This window comes from Solanum stenotomum, chromosome 2 (assembly GCF_019186545.1).
Source record: "Solanum stenotomum isolate F172 chromosome 2, ASM1918654v1, whole genome shotgun sequence".
Lineage (NCBI taxonomy): Eukaryota > Viridiplantae > Streptophyta > Magnoliopsida > Solanales > Solanaceae > Solanum > Solanum stenotomum.
The window spans coordinates 11,805,087-11,814,709 of NC_064283.1; the positions used below are offsets into that span (position 1 = coordinate 11,805,087).

The 9,623-nt window shown below is 28.1% G+C and overlaps 1 pseudogene; it reads left to right on the forward strand.

Moving 5' to 3' along the window:
- The first annotated feature begins 375 nt into the window (after positions 1-375).
- LOC125855427 (vetispiradiene synthase 2-like) lies at positions 376-3,275 on the forward strand (annotated as a pseudogene).
- Positions 3,276-9,623: the final 6,348 nt, after the last annotated feature.

Below are 9,623 nucleotides of genomic sequence, written 5' to 3' on the forward strand. Positions count from 1 at the left end.
TAAAAGAAATATTTAAACAATAAAAAATATAAAACTTGAGTTTTGATCAATAATCACATGTCCACAACTCAAATATTTAAAAGCACCTAAAGAATTTACCATTTAAAAATCCAAAAGGAATCTAGATTTTTAACACATACAAAAGATATTGGTATACATAAATTGGACAGATATTAATAAAACTAAGATGATTCACAAATTTTAGTTTGAAAAGTAATACATTCAACAATAAATAGAACTCCTAGATAGAATTTTCAAATGGCATGCTGCCTAACATTTCTTCAATTTCTAAAAAGGATTTGTATTTATTATAATTTTCTGTATAAATAGTGATACCAATAGCAAAAGACTAAGCACAGAACACACTCAAAAAACCCAAAAATTGAATAAATTTTCAGATTTTACAAAGTATTATCACAATATAGCAACAATGACTTCATTGGCTGGAAATGTAAACAATGAAAATGGAATTTTTCGTCTAGAGGCAAATTTTTCTCCTAGTCTATGGGGAAATATTTTTAGCAATTCTACTCGGAATAATCAGGTAAATATATGTATACAATCAAGTCTCTTTATAATGACATATGTTGTCTTGATATTTCTTGATTGCATACAATATAAATGATTAAATATTGTTATTATAGACGACTGTTATAGACTATGGTTTGACTGTATATGCTTGTTTATTTGTCTTTATAGATATCCGAAAAAGTTATAGAGGAGATTGAGGGTTTGAAAGAAGAAGTGAAACACATGATAATAAGTACTACTACTACTAGCAATGACATTGAACAAAAAATTCATTTGATTGACACTCTTGAACGTCTTGGTATTTATTATCACTTTGAGAAGGAGATTGAAGATCAATTAAGCAAGATGTTTGATCAAAATGTCATTCATGAAGAAGATGATTTATACAAGATTGCATTATATTTTCGATTGTTTAGACAACATGGATATCCAATCTCTTCCGGTATGTTTCTATACTGAACGTCTTACATTTTGTCAGCCTGAAGATACTCTTAATATCATCACGCCTTTTTTGTCTTTCCAATTATCAATATAAGGATGAGACTTTGTTCACACATCTAACAGTAACTCTGACATAACGATATATACTTTGTGAATTAGATTATTTCAACCAATTCTAGGACAACAATGGAGAATTCAAGAAAACTCTAGTTACAAATGCAAAGGGCTTGTTAAGTTTGTATGAAGCAACACATGTTAGAAAACATGGTGATGACATATTAGAAGATGCACTTATTTTTGCAAAATTCCATCTTGAGAGGATAACACATACATTAATGGATTCTACTCTTGAAAAACAAGTAACACATGCACTTATGCAATCTCTTCATAGAGGAATCCCAAGAGCTGAGGCACATTTTAACATCTCAATATATGAAAAATGTGAATCAAGAAATGAAAAGCTACTAAGGCTTGCCAAATTAGATTACAATTTGTTACAAGTGCTACACAAGGAAGAGCTTAGTGAACTCACACAGTAAGTTGTTTTAATTTGTTTGTCTTACTTTTCTTTTTAGTTTGTTTTTTAAAAAAATTATTTAACTCTTTCGTGTTTTTGACAACTCTTTAATTTCAAATATCCATGTGATATGTTTAAGATCACAAGATTAAAGAACGTATATTTTGGTATATTTGATATAATTTTTAATTATATTAAGATCAGAAGATTCAAAAGTCTTTTTGACTTTCGTATATAAACTCTATGTCAAGCTAAAACATGACAAATAAATTGAAACAGATGACGTATTATATATTAAGTTAACTAAACATTACTCTTGTTTATTGTGAAGGTGGTGGAAAGATTTGGATTTTGCATCAAAACTTTCATATGTGAGAGACAGAATGGTGGAATGTTTTTTTTGGGCAGTTGGTGTGTACTTTGAACCACAATACTCTCAAGCTAGAGTTATGCTTGCAAAATGCATAGCTATGATTTCAGTAATTGATGACACATATGACTCTTATGGAACTCTTGATGAACTAATTATATTCACGGAAGCTGTGGACCGGTATGTCACATAAATTAAGGCAAATAAAAAAAGTATATCAGATAATTGATATATGGAGAGTGTATATCTACAATCAATTAACCTTTTTTTTTTGTATGATTATAGGTGGGATATAAGTGAAGTTGATCGACTTCCAAACTATATGAAACCGATATATACATCTCTTCTCGATCTCTTCAACGAGTATGAAATCAAAATCAAATTAGAACAAGATAAATTCAATGGAGTTCATTATGTCAAAGAGGCAGTATGTCACTTAATTAAAAACACAAATATTATTTTCTTTTGATTTGATGAATTTTTAAACTATATTTTAATAAATGTTATAATTTTTTATTTTTTTTTGAATAGATGAAAGAAATTGTGAAGAGTTACTATATTGAAGCAGAATGGTTTCTTGAAGGAAAAATTCCATCATTTAAAGAGTATTTGGGCAATGCATTGGTTACTGGAACTTATTATCTACTTGCACCAACATCATTATTGGGCATGAAATCAACATCAAAGAAAACATTTGATTGGATAATGAATAAACCAAAAATTCTTGTGGCTTCTGCAATAATTGGTAGAGTTATTGATGATATAGCAACTTATAAGGTATTGTGAGTACAATTTTTACATATATGTGTTTGCCAACATATTATAAATTAAACACACTTCTAAAAAAATAAAAATAAAAACTGACCGACAAAATCGATTTTTCCTTAATTTTTTGGACCTACCCCATTAATGAAAATTTTCATTATTTTTAGTAGTGATTTTTTATAACATTCTCATGATGAATTATATAATTTTTTTTCTTATAGATTGAGAAAGAAAAAGGACAACTTGTTACAGGAATAGAATGTTATATGCAAGAAAATAATTTATCTATGGAAGAAGCAAGTGCACAACTTTCTGAAATAGCTGAAAATGCATGGAAGGATTTGAACAAAGAGTGCATTAAGTCTACTGATTCTATTCCAACTGAAATCTTGATGCGTGTTGTGAACCTAACACGTCTGATTGATGTCGTTTACAAGAACAATCAAGATGGATATAGTGATCCAAAAAATAATGTGAAATCTGTGATTGAAGCTTTACTAGTCAATCCCATCGATTTGTAAGATTCTTTAGTCGATCGACATAGAAGATGGTCAATGAAATAAGTCGATGTATATGCTTTATTCAATAATTTTCATTAATAAGTGATTTGTAATCCGTCATATTTTATTTATCAATTAAATTTAAAATTTTAATTATTTTATTTGTGTGTCTAAGATATGTCCTACATATTGTGATTTGAGTGGAATTTTCTTTGGATGAAACATCGAGCAACTTCCAAAAAACCTATAGTCTATACTTCTTCTGTCCGTGACACTTTTTATTTTTCGAGAGTCAAACAATTTAAGTTTGATCAGAAATTTACGCATGAAATTTTCAATTTTTTTGAAATGAAATTTATATATTTGTAAACTACGTGAAAAGTAATATAAGTTACATTAATTGACAATTCAAAATAATTAAAAGACGTCAAAAATTAACTTTTTTAATTCTCAAAATTTGAAAAGTGCCACATAAATTGAAACTAAATTGAATAAACACACTAAATTGAAGTTGGTCTTTTGAGTAAAATAGAAACAAGAAACTAAACAAATGGACAAAAATATGTTGCTCATACTACTAGTTGATAGACTGCTGAAATTCTGTTTTGCTGCTTCATCATCCTGTAAATTTGATGATGAGCAATATCCGCTGCTGGTTGAGCTACTTCATCTTCGTTTTTATTCAATAATCTTCACTTTCTTGTAATGGACGGTTTGCTATCAGTACTAATAAAGCATGATGGTAGATGAGATCCTTCAGGTTAGTGTTCTTTGCAAGTTTTTATTTGTATTATTATACAAACCAAACGTAAAAATTTCTCTCTAGATTTTGTTTGTGTGTAATAGTTTTTATTATGGCGTTTTTTAAAATTTTATAAAATTTTATTTTTTGAAAATACATAAAATTTGTTTGAAATTAGTATAGATTTTGATATGAACATTCATTTTTTTATGTTTCTAGTTAAGAAAATTACATAAAATTTATTTGAAATTGGTGTACTGGTTATACCATATTGGTACGATTTTGGCATTATATTGAAATGAATTTCGTATTTTGATTATCTAAAAATGGAAATTAATATTTGAAAGTGGTATTATTTTGATATTATATTGAAATGGATCTGCTGTGAAAAAGTGAAGACTTATGGCATGAAATAAATATAATTTTGACATGAATTATGCATGAAAATTGTGCATAACATTGTATTAAATTTGTATACTGATTTCAGATTTTTTTTTTGTGTATAACAATTTTAATTATGACATATTTTTTAAATGTATAATGTTATATTTTAGTATGAATAGTGAATTTGTTCATTATTTGTCCAAGTCATTTTTCAGTTTTTGGCATTTGATAATGTTTTTTTGGTATGATTTATGGTTTGAATTGATTTTTTTGGCATTATATTAGAATGCATTTCGTGAATAAAAATGTAATGAATTTGGTATATTGTTTGTTTAAGAAATGACAAGGAAAATTTATAAGTTGGAATTATGTTGGTATGCTAGTGGCATGATCCAGGTACGAATAATTTATGACTTTTGGCATGAAATAGGTATGAAATGTGTGAATAAGAGTTGTCTGAAATTTGTATATTGGTATAACATATGTATTTTTACTTTGTATCCTGTAATATCGACACAGTGAATTTTTTATGGAACATGCAAATATGTACAAAATGATGAGATACCTTGCGAACATGCAATGCCAGTTCTTAGGTACAGAAGACTACATGAAACAGATTATTGCTCTCCCTTTTATAGCTTGAAGAATTTTGAAGATGCATATGCGATCCCTATTGAACCTCTACCATGCGAGAGTATGTGGTATACCGAGTTTTGTGTCTGAATTTAAGTTGTTGCTGCCTTGTTCAAAAAGAACTGTAGGAAGACCGCAACTTGAACGCTGGAAGGGTTTTGCTGATGTGAAATTCAAAAGGTCCAAAGTTACATGCAATACATGTCGTCGAGAGGGCCACAACAGGAAGACATGTTCAAATTACCCTGCACCAAAAAAATCATAATTTATAATTGTGACAAAATCATGTTTTATTTTGTTTTGTGTTTTAAAGTTATGTTTTGTTTTAATTGTCATGACAATGTAGTCATTATTTTTCAAATATATAGTGAGTAGTTTATTAAGTATTGCCGGTATGCAATTGGTGTCCATTTGGTATGCAACTGAATTTCCACTGATACTAGTTAATGTAATTTACAATTGATATTTATTTGATATCCAGTTGGTGTTCCAAAACAAGATGTAATTGAGGTGGATACAATATATAATGGTCACTATTTTATATTTTCATAATCATTTTACAATATTTGTACAAGGTGGATACCAACTTTATACATCTTTTAGTTTTTAGTTTTTTGTCTTAAATTTTCAAGTTAAAAATACCAATTATATACAAATTGGATACTAATTTAATGCCACTCTTAATTTTTCAACTTGGAAATCAGTGAGATACAATGTAAGCCAACATAAAACTATTTCATGTGATTTTAATTGGTGTTCATTTGGTTTCAAATTGATATCCAAATTAAAATTAGTTAATGTTGTATCCAATTTGTATGCAGTTTGTAATGAGCTGATATAAAACAGTATGTAATTCATATTTTAACAAAACTAGTTAATTGTAACAATGTATACAACTGTGGTGTATTATGTTTATGAGGTGTTTTTAATACTAAAGTCCAATAAAAATCTAGCCAATGCTGGTATCCAACTTGAAACTTTTGACAAATTTAAAATAACGATGTATAAAGTTGGTATCTAACTGGAACACTTGCTAAAAGAATAAATATGACAATGTAAAACAATGCATATTGTATTGTTGTAAAAAACTGTCCAAATACAAAAAGAAGACGCATGGAAGACAACATATATAATTGAAATGGTAAGCCGAGTGAGGAATTTGTTCCAAGACATCTATCGATGCGACTAATAAAACAAAATCATATGACAGTGTCAACAAACTTTATCAAAATCCAACAAATTCAAGAAGAAGTGATGAACTATCAATTATTTTTGGACAGATTTGCAGAAGAAGACAAGATAATACTTCAGATTACTTTAGACGGATAAACTATCTTCTTTTAGTTCATACATATATCAAATGAAGTTTGAGGTGGATAACTCATCTTTTTTTATATTCTCGCATTATTTAAGCATCTTCATTTGTAACATCATCATAGAGTATTATAAACTAATTATATATCCGTGATGATCATAGAATAAAGTCTAACACCTCTGCTTGTACTCGTCCCTTTGAGGTTTTCTTTTTATTTATTGATAATAATAATAATAAGAATTTAACTTAAAAAAAAGTTTAAAAGTAAGGCAATGTGTTTAACTAGTAACTAATTTATAGAGGCGGCTCTACATTATTAAAGTTTCTAAAAATGTTGTCTCTCATGTTGAAAATTATTGGGTCGAATAAACTTTTTATGTAAAAATAAAAAAAATAAAATTGAAAACCATTTTATATTATGCTTTTCTTTGACAAATTAATGCAACAAAACAAAAAAGAAAGAAGTATCGTTATTCTAGAAAGGCGAAATGGTTTGATAGACCCTTTTACTTATATGCGTTTGTATTCTGAACCTTTCTACTTACCTTTTTGTCAATTGAACCCTTCAACTCAATAACATACAACATCTTAAACCCTTCTGACCATTGACCAAACTTATGTGGCACCTTAATTGTTGAGTTGACATAAATACGTGATCTCATGCAAAAAAGGAGCGTGAAAATAAAAATTTAGACTAAAAATAATTTTAAAAAAAAAGGAAAATACAATAAAAAGAACAAAATAAAAATAAAAATAAAAATTATAAACTTCACTCTTTCTTTCCCCTCCCATTTCTTTCACCTTCCCCACCCCCTCCCCAATCTTCCCCCACCCAATCCCCCATTCCTTTCGTTCTCACTTCCTCCACTCCTTTCCAGTTCTTTTTCTCTTTTTTCTTTTTCATTTTCTCTTTCCCAAATTAGAAATGAGATCGCGCAAAAAATGAGAACAAAATGAGCAAAGGAAAATCAAAAAAATTGGTGCAATATCCAAATCAACGGAAGAAATATGTCTAATGAGTATCTTGAACTCTTTTTGTTGTTAAAATTGTTAGCAATTTTAATGCTCCATCTTTAAATCTATTATTATTTTTGATTTGTCTTTCTTTTCCATTTTCTAGGGTAAAGTGACAAAGATCCGTTAATTTTGAAACGATAAAAGTAATTGTTGAATGTAAATTAGTTGAAGTATGTTGGATAAAGTTGTATATAAATATTATAATATATTGAAATACTTTAATGGTGATTCATTGGCATCCATGGAGAAAATGGTTTTACATGTGTTGGTCAAGTGATATGAAGATGTAGATGGAGTGAAAAAGAAGAAAATACTAATTTATTTTATAAAATTAAATAATAAGTGACATGCCATATAAAATCTGATGTGGGTAATGCAATGTAATTTTTATTGTGCGTTTGAAGTTCACACAATGCCAAAGGGGTTTAAAATGTTGAGTTTCATTGAGTTTAAGGGTTCAGTTGGTAAATGATTAAATAAAAGGTTTCAAAGTATAAAGGTATACAAGTACAAGGGTCCATCAAACTATTTTACCTTTTAGAAATAGTCTTGTAAGTTGTCAAATGCTTTTTTAAGTATTATTTTAGTCTACGAGAACAGACAAAATTATAATTAAGCTCAAATATTTATATCACAATATTAACATTTTAATATATAAAAAGAGCTCGTAGTTGTTTTTCTTTCTTTATATTTTTTTACGTGTTCGTGTGTTCAAGAAGAACAAAATAATTTTAAAATAGCAATTTAGATTGTTAGAACGATGGCTTAGTCGGGTTTCGATTCAGACAGATGAAGGACCCAAAAATTTAACAGGAGATGAAAAACTTCTTATTTTATTAAGGGTGGAAAATGATCACATCTCGATGTGATACAACCTTTTCGATCTTAATTGGGAAAGAACGATGAAATTGATCCAAATCATCCAATGACGAATAAGAGGAGAGAAAAGCGCCAATGACGCATGAAGCGCATGCAGAACATTCATGGAGAAAAAGAAGTGTAGAAGAGAGGCAACCGAGCTCATTTTGTTTACTTTCTGGGCCCAAAGTAGACAGTCATTCCTGTCCGAATCAAAGATTTAAGGCATTTGTAAATATTATATCTACTAAAAGATAAGAATTTCATATATGAAAGTTAAAAAGTTATTTAAAAAAATGTGAACCTCTTTTTTTAATATCTTTAATTCTTTTATTTATTTATTTTGTTTGCTATAATTTAAGTTTATGTAGGGTAAAATGTTGATTTTGAAAGTCTTAATTGTAGGACTTATAAATAGTTGAAATAAGGAAAGATTTAAAAAGCAAAACTTCGTTCAATTCTAAAGTACTAACTATTAGAAGTCGCTATCTATTACAAATAAATAAAGATTTAATAGTTGTAACTTTAATAATTTCAAAGTCTTAAATATTATGATATATTTAAGGGAAAAGGTTAAAAAATGCCCTCACTGTATTATAAATGGTTTAGAAATGCGCTCCTTCTATCTATTGACTCAAAAATGCCCTTAACGTATAAAAATGGTTCAAAAATACTATTCTTCTACCCAGTGGAGGAGCCAGAATTTTTAATAAGGGGGTTCAATAATTGAAGAACTAACCATACGAACTAATCGAAGGGGGTTCGACATCTATTATATATACATAAAAAATAATTTTAACTATGTATAAATAGTAAAGTTTTCCGCCGAGGGGGGCCGGATGACCCCCCTCACAAAAGGTTGGCTCCGCCCCTGCTTCTACCTATTGGATAAAAAATACACTTAACCTATTGGAAATAGTTCAAATTTGTCCTCCTTCCTAAAACTATGCTTATCAACTATAAATACTATATTTAATGTGCCCACATTTTGTATGATCTTACTATATTTTAATAATAAATATAATATTTTTATGATATTAAAACATTTTTAAAAATTCTTTTTAGCCTTTTAATTTGAATAAATTAAAATTTAATTTTTTAATTCATTTTACTTCTATTAGCATCTTATATATATATATTTTCATTATCTAACAATTTTAGTCTTTTAAAATTATTGAGATTTTTGTATCAATTATGTTAAGTGATACTATATTTACACTCAAAAATAATTTAACAAAAATTATCTTATTATGGGCATACATAATGAAATTCCTCTTTCTCCGTGACTAAGGGTGTGTTTCGTATGAAGGAAAATGTTTTCTTGGAAAACAAATTGATTTTTGACTTATTTTCTCATGTTTGGTTAGTGAGTAGAAAATATTTTCCAAAAAAAATTTTTAGTGTTTAATTTATGAATGAAAAATGTTTTTGAAAAATTTCTTTTATTTTACTAGAGTAGAAAATAATTGTTGAAATTGAAATATTTTTTAAAAACAAACTTAATTTTTTTTGAGGGTGGGGGCTGGTAGGGGGTGAGTGGGGGTGGGGGG